Source organism: Mastigoproctus giganteus, chromosome 5 (genome assembly GCF_048544385.1).
Source record: "Mastigoproctus giganteus isolate SK-2022 chromosome 5, ASM4854438v1, whole genome shotgun sequence".
Lineage (NCBI taxonomy): Eukaryota > Metazoa > Arthropoda > Arachnida > Uropygi > Thelyphonidae > Mastigoproctus > Mastigoproctus giganteus.
The window spans coordinates 81,040,050-81,055,664 of NC_143579.1; the positions used below are offsets into that span (position 1 = coordinate 81,040,050).

General features: G+C 37.9%; 1 protein-coding gene across 1 annotated transcript in view; it reads right to left on the reverse strand.

Annotated features, from left to right (window-relative positions):
• LOC150085523 (germ cell nuclear acidic protein-like) overlaps positions 1-15,615 on the reverse strand; it is a 114,494-nt gene that overhangs the window by 75,509 nt on the left and 23,370 nt on the right. The window lies entirely within an intron of this gene.

A 15,615-nucleotide genomic window follows, 5' to 3' on the forward strand; every position in this document is an offset into this window, starting at 1 on the left:
TGTTTCAGTTTTTGCTGCCTGCCTTTTCTATATATATATACAAATGTATATATATTCATATTCCTCGGGCACTGTTTTTTCTGAATTTGTATCTGTTATTTCACTTCTTTCTTCTAAATCAGTCTGAACATATGCCTTAACAAGTAAACATCCATTCACAATTCATCTCCAAACTTTTTTCTCTTTCAACATTTGTACTCTGGTACAACCATCCTTTGTATGTATTTCCTGAAAATTTCATCTACAGAAACTAAAGTTGAATACCAACAAGTATAGTTGGAGAGGGACATTACGTGATGGTTTTACATGGAATATAGATTTCTATAATGATGACTCTTATACCACATTAACATTAAAATAGTTTATTTAGTTATTAACTAAATCACTATACATTAAGGTAATGTTTCAGGAACCTTGCCTTAACTCATCCTTAGACCAAACATAGGCTGTTTTTTAAGAAGAGAAAAAAAAAAAAAAAGAATAAACTAAACTACTATTATGTAAAAATTAACAATACATATACAAAACTTCTAGTGGATAATTACTGTATACAATTTATTAGATAGTATGAATCAGAGCTGTAATACTCAATATGTTCTACGTTGATAATAATATGAGTAAATTAATAAGAGGAGTTTACCTCAATATAGTATGTGGAACACTTCCGTATGATACCCTCCAGAAATTAAAACGAAAAAATCGACAACTTACCGGTACATTAAAGTAAAATATAAATAATAAAGTAAAATATAAATAATTAAATAATCAATTTAACACAATTCAAAATCAATTCAAAACAATTAAAATTCAAATTAACGCAATTAAAAGAATCTAACGAAAATATTCAAAACGAAAATTGTTTTGAATATTTTCGTTAGATTCTTTTAATTGCGTTAATTTGAATTTTAATTGTTTTGAATTGATTTTGAATTGTGTTAAATTGATTATTTAATTATTTATATTTTACTTTATTATTTATATTTTACTTTAATGTACCGGTAAGTTGTCGATTTTTTCGTTTTTTCCGTTTTAATTTCTGGAGGGTATCATACGGAAGTGTTCCACGTACTATATTGAGGTAAACTCCTCTTATTAATTTACTCATGTATACAATTTATGCATAGTACATTATATATTATTAGTTCTTACCTATTCTATTCAATATGAGTAGTATAATTTATGTCTAACAATATCAAAACCTTTCATGACCAAGAGTATCAAAAGCTTTCTTGAAATCCAAGAATACAATAAAAAAAATATTTTCTACATCCGGTTCCTTTGTTACTGCATTATATTATCAAATAAAATTAGTCAGACAAGGTCACTCTTTAACAAATCTATACCGTGACTGAAGTGTAACAGCACTCCTGTTTTGATGGTCCTGCATTATTTCCATTATTTTCCCTTGAACAGAAGTTAAGCTAACAGGGTCTGTAATTACTCATGTTAGTCTTTGATTCCCCTTTGTGAACTGGGGATTCATTTGCACATCTCTAGTCAATAGGGACCTCCCCTGAATCCAAAGATGCGATGCTATCAAAATTATGGCTAAAGGTTTGCTTACTGCCTTTTCTGCTACCATTAATATAACTGGATAGATCTCATCCACCACAACATCATTTAGCAACACCTGTTATAAATTTCTGGCAACTCCTTTCCTAAAGAATTCCTGAATTGTGAATGTAGATGCAAACACAGTTAACCAATTGATATAAAGTTGAAACAATGTGATTTACTCCCTTCTTTGTTTACTTCTCGTAAGACTTCTCATAATTTGCTTTAGCTTGCCTAACCTCCTTTGTGACAAGATTGCAGACTGGTTTATATCTATTGTGGGCTTTTTCTGTATCACCTGATAATTTATATGCATTCCATGCATTTTACTTCTCTGCCACAAGTGTCTCATTAGTTCATCTGACATCCATTTAGGTCTAAACCTTGAACAATACTTCTTAGTTGGTATGAAAATCATAGCAGCTCCTATGATTATTTCCCAGAAATTTTTCCTAATGACAATTTGCTGTTGGTAACATCATCGGTTGGTTCCACTGTTTAGAATAAAAAAGCTGTTTGAGATCACTTTAGTCACCTTTACAAAAGCAAAAACCCTTCCCTTTACCCCTGATGGCAGTTACATCTTTAAGTAAATCTCACATCAACACCCTGTGATCATTGCCACCTAGTGGTTCTTTTATGTGAAAATTCTTAAAGCATGAAGGATCATTGCTGATAATCAGATGAAGAGTAAAATTGCTCTCGCTCTCTCTCTCTCTCTCTCGTTGCCACTCTAATGTTCTGTAGAAAACAGTCATCCAGTAAATATTTGGAAAGTTAAAATCCATCAATTATAAAACATTCTGATTTATTGGTCCACTCTATTTCTCTGTACGGTTGTTTGTTATACTCTTTGCAGTCATTAGGCTTATAACACACTCCTACTCTCATTTTTATTTTCTGAGTGCTTATGTCACACCAAACTGACTTAACATTGCAATGGACTCCCACGTCAACTGGATGCACTATCTAGATTTAATATGCTTCTTAACTAAAAGCATAACCCCACCCCTCCTGTGCTGTTGGTCTTTTTCTGTACAAATTGTAGTCCCCATATTAAAATTCTGCTTTGTTATGTCTGAGTGACACCATGTCTCTAATATCCCTATACTGTCCACATTCAATGATTTAACTCATACCTCAAATTCATCAAATTCGTTTACTATGCTCCTAGCATTAGTACCTGCAATTGTACATGTACCTGTTCTTAGTTACCCTAACATAGCCCATGTATTGTTTGTTCAATGAGGACCCACATCAGGCCTTGATATCTCCAACACCTTGCTTTCCAGTCTGCTGCATTTCACCCAAAGCAGTGCAAGAATCACTTTTACCTCTGCCTGCAGTTGTTAATCTGTTAGTCTGTGTATCCCCCACCTCACCAGCCTAGCAGTTTCTGACCCACCAAACACTGCCTTGAGAGCATCAACAAATATTCTTGCATCCTTTCTATTTAAATGTATTAAATACATTTAAATGCATTTACATTTAAATACATGATACTTGGCTGTATCATGTCCATTTCAGATAAGTACACAAACATCAAACAATTAACACATTTTGTAAACCTATGATTCATAGAATTGTCTTTTCAGTTCTCTCCCAAACCACAGCACCCCTACTGCTTTGAAACCTTTGCTATTTGCTGCCCTAGTCTGAGCCATGATTTCCTTTTAAATTATATTAATTTGAGAATCCTGCATTAAACTAACAGATTACTTAAATGCAATAGTACACATTATGCTAGCAAGTTTACTTTATATGTACCATGCTATATCATTATGTTCATAAAGTTATAAATTAGTTATATTAGATAATAAAATTATCTATTATCTTAGTAACAACAAACAATATGGCAACCTACATGATTAGAACTTTCCTCCTACTTATTTACCACAATTAAACATTACAATCCCACTTCCATGCACTACAATATAAATTACTCAGTATGAGATACGATATTTGTGCTACATCACCGATATAAAGGCTCTATGAATATTAAGCCATAACCTACAAAATCTGTTGCTATATTTTAAAAAAAAGTTAATGAATATGACTAGGACTATTAAAAGCATTTAATAAACCCAGTTTAATACTTTAAGTAAAAAAAAAAAACACAACAACAAAATTTTTCATAAATCATCCATTTCCAAGAGCTCAAAACTGAAGAATGAGAGGTAAAAGGGGACTAGATATAATTGGAAGGAAGACAAAATTTCTAGAATGCCAAAATGCTAAATGGCAAAAGTGTACTATCCTATTTGAGACAATATTTAAAAAAAGAAGCTAAAGATATGCAGTTATCAACTAAAGATTAACAATTCCAACTAGCACTTTTACACCACATCTGAATTTTGCTGCAAACTACTTCAGGATTATGCCTGTAAGATACTAAAACAAACTACATTTGATTTAATCAATCAATTTAAACCAACAAAGAAAAGGATATTCAATTACAGTGTGATTGCAGGTTTCTACAGAATCTTACAAGCATCATTCTCACAACAAGAAGCACAATTGAGTAGAGTCTTGCACGAGGTGGTGCACTGCAGACAGAATAAGGCAAGGGCTTCAAATATGTGCAAACCAAAAGGCAAAGGTTAACCCTCACTTCAAGCAAAAAATGAGAAAATTTAGAATAATAACAAAAGAAAGAACAGAGAAAACACAGTATAATCTTTATCAGGTGGCAGCCACTGTGAATCTCAAACTAGTCATGGTTTTCCCTATATTACTGAGTAAGACTGATATATATATATATATATATATATATATATGAGAATCAAATGCTTAAATACACCTTGTAAAACCTGAGAAAAACTTAAAAAAAAGAAAAAACGAAAAATTTCAAAACAAAACCAAGTGGATAAGTAAAGTAAAATGCAAGGCAGAGTGCAGTAACAAATCAACTCAAAAATTTTGGAATGAACTAAATAAATTTAAAAAATAAATGGAAATATATGCACAGTTTCTTCTGTTGACAATCTGTAAGCACTGTTTAAAGCCTGATTACGAAAATTCTTTATAGCTTTTTATAGTTTTCTTTTGGCTGCTCTCATAATATAAGAATAGTAGAAGAAAGTAAAATCATCTATTTATAGAGCAACAGAAACTGTTTGTGGTAGTATTTCAGTTAAAGATATTTTTTTGACTTGCTAATAGCATAGGACTTAATGCAGATAGGACTTAATGAAGATCCTATGACACCTTGACTGTAGATTTTAGAGAGCAATGCTTGCATTCAAATCTCCAAAGTTCTATTTGTTCAAAAGTGCATTATGAAAATGTAAGATGTTCTGTGAGTCTTAAGTGGTATAGGTCATCTAGAATCCCTTATCACCAAGCTATTTCATATGCTTTTTTCAACATTGAAAAAGAAAAGGCTACTCCTTCCAAACCTTTATGGATGAAAAATGGATTTCTTATCTAATGTCTCCTCTCCAGTGGATTCATGATGATTAGGAACAGCAGTATACTTTTGGACTTGTGTCTGTCTTTTGGCAGTATTTTTCAGGTCCTTCAATAGTTTGATTTTGTAGGATTGTCCCATAAGGAGGAGTGACTTTACTACTCATGTTCAGCTCATTTTAGCCCCTGAAGTAATGCTTCCAGACCGTTCATGTAAATGCAAAAAAACTCTACTAATTTTTAAAGTAACACAGCTACCCCTACTAATTTCTATTTTTAAAGTAACACTAATTTCTTATTTTTAAAGTAACATAGCTACCCCTACTAATTTCTAGCTGCTCCTTGGTCAACAAATGATCAAGGAGCAGCTAGAAGGAGTTAGCAAAGTTTCGAAAAGGAAAGGGTACCTTTCCTTTTCGAAACTTTGCTAACTCCTCAAAACAAAAACAACTTATTAGGTTGGTTGAGTTTTATTGGCGCATCAGCAACTTAGGCTATAATGCGCCAAAACCTTGTCAAAAAAAAAATAAGTAAAACATTCAGTGACCTAATGAATTAGGTCACTAAGTCAGGGTATAAAAACAAGTATAAACTGTAAAAGACAAATATCAGTAAACAAGTAACAATAGTAAATCTTAAAATAAGATTTTTTTAAATATGAGTAAAAAGGTTTACTGATTTTAGGAAACTAAAAATAGCAGACACATGGTCATTGTCGGATAAAATCTGACTGAGTGTATACGGCTCAGTCAGATGGTTAAAAGCGGTAAAATGAACTTATTAGGTAGAGAAATAAAATCTCTATAAATGTAAAGGGCTAAATATAATGGAGAAGCACATATAGGATCACTGCACTTTGATTTTAGCTAAAAGGCTGAGAAGCGATATATAGCATCAGACTAAGTTACCTGATCACTTGGCACTCAGGAGCTGTCTACAAAGATTTAAGTGTTCTCAGTATTAGCCATATGGTGCAAGGAAGCCTTAGAATTTTTGTTGGCAAAAAATAAAATAATAGAATAAAATACCTAAGACAGATAAAGTACCCATCCAGCTTTGAATTTCCCCAATCTGTTAGCCACAACTACCCATAGAGGCAACTTATTCTAGTAATTAGTAACTCGCCACCCAAAAGAAAACTTACCACAATCCAGTCTAAACCTCTTTTCTCTCTTTTTCAATTTATGGCCTCTGGAATCATTTATGAGTGAAAATTTTGTCCTCATTCATTTTACTTTAAAGACTTCAAATATGTGGAATGCAAAACTCAGACTCTCTGAGTTTTGCATTCCACATATTTGAAGTCTTTTCTCATGGACATCCTTTTCCAATTTCAACGTCAAGAAGGCCTTTTCAAGAAGCTTGACATCTTTTTTTTAGGTGTCTCCATACCTGGACACAGTATTCCAAATGCTGTCTGACAAATGCTTTGTACAGTGGAATTTGATGATTTCCCTGTCTCCACAAGCAAATGTACAATAAAAAATCAAAAGGGCAGGACTCTATGGACTCTCCTTGTCACCTGGCTGCACTGCATCAGGAACTTCATGTCTGCTTGTATTGTAAGCCCCCAAATCTCTTTCTTCATCTTCTTTCGTCAGTCAGGATTGTCCCTCTTGCTCAGATTACACACCTGTAGAGCATAAATTCAAATTGAGGAAAGACAGTTGTAGAATAGATGAGCAGAAATTTGCTTTTAGCTAGTGGGGGTGGTTGATTGAAGTTGATAGCATAAATAAATTTATGCTATCAATTTGGGGTGGATGCCCTCGAAGGAAATAAATTGAGGGGCCCATCAAGCTCTCAGCTGCCCACATCAACGCCAGAGCTTGCACTTGGTCATCACGCAACACAGCGGCAACCCCCAAGGCAGAATGCGCTGGTCCCACAGGAACTATTAGTTGTTGGTGACTCTATTGTCAGGGAAACGGGGAACATGCTATGTAAAAAGGATAGGTGGAACAGGACCAGGGTATGTCTGCCAGGGGCAATGGTTGATGACGTTGTAGAGCGGATATCATCTTTCAAGGGCACAAAAGGTGATATAGTTGTACACGTTGGCACTAATGATATTAAGAGTAGGAGACCGGCAGAATTACTCAACAAGTACAGGTCACTGTTGAAAAAAAGCCGAGAATTAGGGTTGAATTTGAAAGTGTCTGCAATTCTGCCCAGACACGATAGGAGGGAGTATATGATGAGAGCCTTGTCGATCAATTCGGCCCTGGAAAGATTGTGCAAGGCTCAAGGGGTAGAATTTTTTTCAGCCTGGACTGTACTTGTTAACAGGAGAGATTGCTTCTACAAGGATGGGATACACTTAAATAGAAAGGGTGCAAGAATATTTGCTGATGCTATCGAGGCAGTGTTAGGTGGGTCGGAAAACTGCTAGCTTGGGGGGATACAAAGACTAATAGTTTAACAGTAACCGCAGGCAGAGGTGAAGGTGATTCTTGCACAACTTCTATTAGAATAAGAAGCGACCTGGAGCGAGGGGTGTTGGGGGTTTCAGGGACGGATGGCAGTCATCCTGGAATAGTTGGGTATATGGGATGTGTTAGGGTAACAAGGAATAGGCATAGGAGCATGTATGCTTGCATGTATACCAATGCTAGAAGTATAGTAAATAAATTTGATGAATTTGAAGTGTTGGTCAAGACATCAAAGGCGGATATTGTTGGGATAGCAGAGACGGGGTGTCACAAAGATATAAGGAATGCAGAACTGGAATTTGGGGAGTACAATGTGTACAGAAAGGATAGACAGGACAGAAAGGGAGGAGGTGTTATGCTGTTAATTAAGAAAAACATAAAATCAAAAGAAGTGCATCCAGTTGATATAGATGGACAGTGCACTGTTGAGTCAGTTTGGTGTGACATAAGCACTGCAAAAGCAAAAATAAGAGTAGGAGTGTGTTATAGGCCTAATGACTCGAATGAGTACAATGAACAATTGTACAGAGAAATAGAGTGGGCCAGTAAATCAGAATGTCTTATAATGGGGGATTTTAACTTCCCAGATATTGACTGGAACTTGTGGGTTGATCACTCACACACTAGTCAGACTTTTGTGGATTTATTGGATGATTGTTTTCTGCAGCAGCATGTTCGAGAGGCAACCAGAGAAAGTAATACTCTTGATCTGGTTATCAGCAGTGATCATTCGTGTATTAAGAATTTGCAGATAAAGGATCCACTAGGTGGCAGTGATCACAGTGTGCTGAAGTGGGATTTACTCAAAGAGGTAACTACCGTCAGGGGTAAAGGAAAGGGTTTTTGCTTCCGTAAAGGGGAGTACAGTGGTCTCAGACAGTTTTTAAATTCTGTACAGTGGGATCGACTGACGATGTTACAAACAGTAAATTCTAAGTGGGAAGCATTCAAGGAATTAATCGTGGAAGCTACTAGACTTTTCATACCGATGAAGAAATATTGTTCAAGGTTTAGGCCTAAATGGTTATCAAATGAACTAATGAGACTCGTGACAGAGAAGAAAAATGCATGGGATGCATATAAATTATCAGGCGACGCAGAAGCCTGTAGCAGATATAAGCTAGTCTGTAATCAGGTCACAAAGGAGGTTCGGCAGGCAAAGGCGGATTACGAGAAATCTTTGGCAAAAGATGCTAAGAAAAACAGCAAGGATTTCTTTACTTATATAAACTCTAAAAGGAAGGGGCTGAATATGATTGGTCCACTTGACATCGATGGTTTGACTGTTGATGATCCTGCTCAGATAGCAAACAAACAATGAGTATTTTGCATCTACATTCATACGTGAGGAATCATTACAGTTTGAAAATGGAAGAAGGTTATCAAATTGTAGCAGTGTGCTTAATGATTTTGTAATAACTGAGAGCAAAGTGGAGGAGAAATTGTTGAAGTTAAACATAAGAAAGGCACCTGGGCCGGATGGGATCTATCCAGTTATATTAAAGGAGGCGGCAAAGCAACTAAGCAAACCCTTAGCCATAATTATGAGAGCATCCTTGGATTCAGGGGAGGTTCCCACGGACTGGAGATGTGCAAATGTATCCCCAATTCACAAAGGAGGTTCGAAGGGTGACACGAATAATTACAGACCAGTTAGTTTAACTTCTGTTCCGGGTAAAATAATGGAGTCACTGGTTAAAGATGCATTGCAGGATCATCTAGACGAGACTGCAGCAATAATTCAGACACAGCATGGGTTTGTTAAGGGAAAGTCTTGTCTGACAAATTTGATTGGTTATTATGATGTGGTCACAAAGGAACTGGATGCAAAAAATAATTTTGATATCATATACTTGGATTTCAGGAAAGCTTTTGACACTGTTGCGAATGGAAGACTACTGTACAAATTGGAGCAGAATGGTATTAAGGGTAAGTTGCTACAATGGATAAAAGGATGGTTAAGTGGGAGAAGACAGAGGGTGGTAATCAATGGGTGCTGCTCTTCGTGGACTAATGTTATTAGTGGAGTCCCACAGGGTTCGGTGTTGGGTCCACTGTTGTTTTGTATATTTATCAATGATATTGATGAAGGTATATCAGGCTTAATGTCGAAGTTTGCAGATGACACGAAGGTTGGCAGGGTTGTTAATGACAGTAATGGCAGTGTGCTACTGCAACAGGATCTAGATAATTTGGGCAGATGGGCTAAGAAGTGGCAACTGAAGTTTAACCTTGACAAATGCAAAGTACTGCATATGGGTAGAAGTAACCCCAGAGAAACGTACCAACTGTGTGGTACTACACTTAAGGTGGTAGAAAATGAAAAAGACCTGGGAGTAATTGTGCAGTCAGATATGAAGTTTTCTGAGCAATGTAGACAGGCTGCTAGGGCAGGTCATGGGGTTTTGTCAATGATATATAGGAATTTTGCTAGCAGGGAAAAGGAGGTGATTGTCCCTCTGTATAAGGCAATGGTTAGGCCACGCCTTGAGTACTGCGTACAGGTCTGGAGGCCTCATTTTAGGAAGGATGTAGATTTGCTTGAGCGTGTACAGAGAAGAGCAACACGATTGGTGAGGGGAATGAAGGGATCCTCTTACCAAGAGAGGCTTAAGTTCTGCAAATTGCAGTGGCTGGAGACTAGGCACCTGCGCGGTGATCTGATTGAGGTCTATAAGGCCTTGAATGGGTGGAGCACGCTGAATTCTGATGGGATCCTCCCACTTGTTCAGAATACGAACCTACGGGGACATAAGTTCAAATTAAGAAAGGATAGATGTAGAATAGATGTGCGGAAATTTGCCTTTAGCCAGCGGGTGGTTAATTGCTGGAACAAACTTCCATCTGTCGTTGTGGAAGTTGATAGGTTAAATAAATTTAAGGAGGAACTGGACAGGCAATTGGAGGGTATGGTGTGATTTTTTTTTTTTTTTGGCTGGTGCTGCATAAGCTCCTACACTTGCTTTCTTGCATCAAGTGCCACTACTACTACTACTACTACTACTACTACTATTTGGATCAAATGGATGGGTGAAATGGGAAGGTTTTTTTGCTAATGCTGTATGCTTTTGCATACAGCATTAGCAAAAAAAATTAGCAAGCTTTGCCTTCTTGCATCATATGCCTCTACTAATGCAAATATAACCTAGCTGGCCTCTCACTGGCAATTTATAAAAACTTACCCTTCAGACTAATTGGAACTAGCTGATCACACATATCCCACTTACTGTCTCCACTTCAACCATCAGCCACATATACTATTGGTCACATCCTCATCAATCATTAGGTCCTTGAGGTTGTCACAGACATTCTCTCAGATATGCCAGACAAGCTGTTCTTGCTACCTGGGAGTCTAAAACGCTGATGGAACTGATATTCGGGTGACACTCAAGTCAAAGTGGACCCAATTTCGGCGAAGTCCGGACGGTCTATGACAGCCAAATCCTCTGCTTGCACCTTCACGATGGTGGGACTGTTAGTAATCCTGGGTATAACCTTCATGCACAAGTACATGGTGGGTGACAACCCAGGTGTGAACCAACGTAAGCAGGGGTCGAGGTGTGGCGCCCACACCACATGGAGGAATGCCGCCCCTCTATGTTACCAGGCAGTACTAGGTGGTAGATGACTCTCATCAACCGGTGAAATACCACCACTTTGCTTATTGGAGGCTTGAAGTGGTGGAACCCATGTTTAGTCTCTAGAGCTAAGTTCCGGCCAACCCTTCCCTATCTCTTCCATCATGCAGTATGATTGATGATTTTTGAGGTTATGATGAATGTCGTGGTGAGATCCAATATTCCTTACATTTCGAGGGTACAGCTCTAAAACGGTGTTCGCAGGCCGGCCGCTAGTTAGTACACCGGACTGAACCTATTGGTAACTCTCTAGGAAGCTTCCGGATCAGCTAGTGTATAATCTAGCTACCTCTACTCTGCCAGATAGTGACTGGAGGGAGTCCGAGTAGTGTGTATGCGGGGAGCATTGTCGAGGCCACGTTATGTCAAGGATCTGGGTATATTCTTACCACATGTACGCCATATCCAAAAATTTCATTACTTCATACAGCATGTCCCACCCACTTTTTCTTACTATTGAATACACCATGAATTGTCAAAATAATAGAGCAAGCTTATCTGCGAAAAGATCTAAACCTCCCAAGGACTTCCTAATTCATTTCACAAATATACGTGGTCTCGATTCTAATCTCAACGATGTCCATTTCCACTTGCAGTCTTCCAAACCCCATGTACTTTTCCTGACTGAATCTCAGTTATCAGTTGATTCAACTACTGCTCATCTCAGATGTCAGAATTATTTGCTGTATGATTCCTTTCGCCTCAAAGGAGGTACTTGTGCATATGTCCGTTCTGATATTCCCTGTCAGAGACTTGGCAATTTGGAATCTCTTCTCTTTGATCTTCTCTGGCTTAAAATCTCTCTACCTCATTGTGTAAAATTCATCTGTTGTCTCTACCGTTCTCCCAACTCCACTAATCACTTGGAGCTCTTTGACTTCCTCTCTTTGCAACTTGACTTTCTCCAGTCCAACTTTCCTAACAGTGAGGTAATTTTCCTTGGTGATTTTAACGTTCACAACTCCAGCTGGCTTCAGTTTTCTAGTCACACCGACCCAGCAGGTCGAGATGCTGAGGCTTTTGCAATTACTAATGACCTAGCACAGATTGTTCATTTACCTACAAGAATACCGGACAATCCTAATCATACAGCCAATACGCTTGATCTTTTTCTCACAAACCCTTCTAAGTACAAGGTTGAAGTGAGAGGTCCTTTAGGCACTTCAGATCACAACTTGGTGATTGCCTCTTCTCCAATGGAACTTTTATCTCATGGCTATTCCCTACCTCGTATTGTTTGGCATTACAAGAATGCAAAATGGGATGACCTGCGAGACTTCTTTTCTTCTTTTCCTTGGTCTGATTACTGTTTCAAAACTTCTGATGTCAACGTTTGCTCAGATCGTGTCAGTGAAATTATTCTTGCAGGAATGGAATCCTTTATCCCACACTCCACTTTAAAATCTCGTCCTTTATCTAAACCTTGGTTTTCCAATAAATGTGCTAAGGCTGTCCAAGAGAAGAACGTTGCATATCGTAATTGGCTTGTTTCTAATTCTTCAGTTTCATTTTCTGCCTACACCAAAGCTCGTAACAATTGTAAAGCAGTTATTAATCAGTCCAAACTAGAGTTTGAACAGGCTAAGAGTAGAAAACTTGCTTCTTGCCCTAATGGTAGCCGAGCATTCTGGTCTCTTGCCAAAGCTATTGGCCGCAACTTTTGCCCATCTCTGCTCCCACCTCTGTCCAAACCAGATGGTTCTGTTGTCACTTCAGCCAAGGATAAAGCTGACCTGCTAGCATCCCATTTTTCTTTGAGCTCATGTATTAATGATCTTGGTAAAACACCTCCCACCATTCCTAACACGCTCCATTCAATGCCTCCTGTGGTCTTCCGTCAAAAGGATATCAGAAGGATTTTGATGAATCTTGATGCTAAGAAAGCTCCAGGTCCTGATGGTATTTCTCCACTTGTTCTCAAAACCTGTGCTCCTGAACTTACTCCTATTCTTTGCCACCTTTTTTCACTTTCTTATTCCAAAGGTGTTTTTCCTTCTGCTTGGAAATTTGCTCATATCCAGCCAGTTCCTAAAAAGGGTGACAAATCCCTCCCATCCAATTATCGTCCCATTGCAATTACTTCTACTCTTTCTAAAGTAATGGAGAAATCAATTAACCGCCAACTCTTAAACTACCTAGAAACCTTCCGTCTGATCAACGATCGCCAGTATGGATTCCGTCAGTGTCGATCCACTGGTGATATTCTGGCTTATGTTACCCATTTATGGACTAATTCAATGGAAAGGTTCGGTGAAACACAAGTAGTTGCTCTTGACATCTCAAAGGCTTTTGATCGTGTTTGGCATAAAGGTCTTCTAAACAAGCTTCCATCTTATGGTTTGCCAACTGTTTTTAGTAATTGGTTATCCAGTTTTCTCTCTGATCGCTCACTGAGGGTGATGATAGATGGCTCTCTGTCTTCTAACTTCTCCACTAATGCCGGTGTCCCCCAAGGTTCAGTTCTTTCCCCCACTCTTTTCCTCTTGTATATCAATGACCTTCTTCCATTGACTGGAAATCCTATCCATAGTTTGGCCGTGATAGCACATTGCATTCAACTTTCCATTTTGAGAAACCTTGTCCAGCTCAATCAGCTTCAAGTTCTCGAAAATCTGCTGCCAATTCCTTAAATGCCGATCTTCAGGTAATTCTCCAGTGGGGCAAAGACAACTTAGTTGATTTCAACCCTTCTAAAACTCAATCTTGTCTTATATCTCGCAAAAAGGATTCTTCTGCTCCTATGCTTATCTTTAGTGACATTCCGATTTCTAGGCAAAATGATATATCTCTTTTGGGGATTACCCTGACTTCTAATCTCTCTTGGCACAAGCACATTACAAATATTGCTTCCTCTGCATCTAAAAAACTTGGTTTTCTCTTTCGCTCTCGGCGTTACTTTTCTCCCAAACAGCTGCTCACTCTGTATAAATCGCAAATCCGCCCTGCCATGGAATATTGTTCCCACATCTGGGGTGGTGCCCCCAAAACCTCTCTCAGGCTTCTTGATTCCATTCAGAAGAGGGCAGTTAGGTTAATTAATGATTCATCTCTAACAGAGTCTCTCCACTCACTGTCTCATAGACGCACTGTTTCTGCTGCATGCCTCTTCTACAGATACTTCCATGGGCACTGTTCTTCTGAATTGGCTTCTATAATTCCCGCTCTCTCTTTCAAAACAGTCCGAACACGTGCCGCCACCAGCCAACATCCATTTACTGTCCAACTTCAAACCCACAGAACCAACTTTTCATCTTCCTCATTTATTCATTCAACTGCCGTTTTCTGGAACAACCTTCCTTCATACATATTTCCTGAAAATTACAATCTACAGAAGTTCAAGTCCAATATCAACAAATATCTTCTTTCGTCTTCTCAACCTCCAACCCAAGCACGGTACTAAGTACTATAGGTTATAATACCTCTCGTGTTTGGGGTTCTCATAAAAAAAAAAAAAAATCAGAATACTCGAATGATCCTCATGTATTCTGTTTTTGCCTTACTACTGCTCAGTCCATTCTCTTCCAATTCCCTCATGTAATCCTCTAAACTTCCACTCGTCACCCCTCCTTGATCAGAACTCTATCAGGATCCATTAGCACCACATTATCAGCAAAACATCATGCACCATGGTAATCTTCCTTAATGTTTCCTATCAACTTATCGAAAATAATATCAAAGCCTATCCTCACTAAAAAATCAATTTTTCTGCAAACACTCCTTCCTCTAGTAACTGCACCCTCATACATATCTTGTATGAGGGTGCAGTAATACCTTAGTAACCCCAAGGTACTAACTTCTTCCATAACACTTCTCTTGAGACCCTATTGTAAATCTATTCCACTCACCTATTCTATTGGAATAAGAAAGCTTTACCTCTATGCACCTCACTGATAATTTTATTAAATAATTCCACCAAACCATTTGATTCCAACAGATTCCAAACCTCTCCATCTGGTCTTGTGGCATTTCACTAATATCCTCTTCTTTTGTCAGAACTTGCCTGTTCTTGTCCTTGATACACCTACAGACCCCTACATCTCTGGATTTATGCTCTTTTCCCTTTTCCAATCAGTATATATCTTTTTCTCCTTCTTGTCTCCAACCTACTATACAACTCATTATATATTTCTAATTTTTCCTTGCTCACATCCCTTTTGACTTTCTTCCTAATCCCCTTATATAAGAGGGGTTTCTGAAAAGTAAGATAACATATTTTTTCTCTCAATGATGTTTAATAATAATGATATTACACACCAAGAAATAAGCGAACATGCACTACTTCTCCGCAAAGTCTCCAGTTTTATTGATACACTTGTTCCAATGATGGATCAGTTTATCAATACCAGTACTGAAGTAGTCTGTACCCACACGTAGTAACCAACATTGCACCGCCTGATGAACTTCCTCATTCATGGTGAAATGCTTTCCTGAAAGGTGTTTTTTCAGAGGGCCAAACAAATGGAAGTCTGGAAGCGCTAAGTCTTTGCTGTAGGGGTGATGTGACAGAGTTTCCCAACAATTATGGTGCAACCACTCACGAGTGGTGTGGGCAGTGTGGAGTTGCGCTGTGGTGCAACAAAATT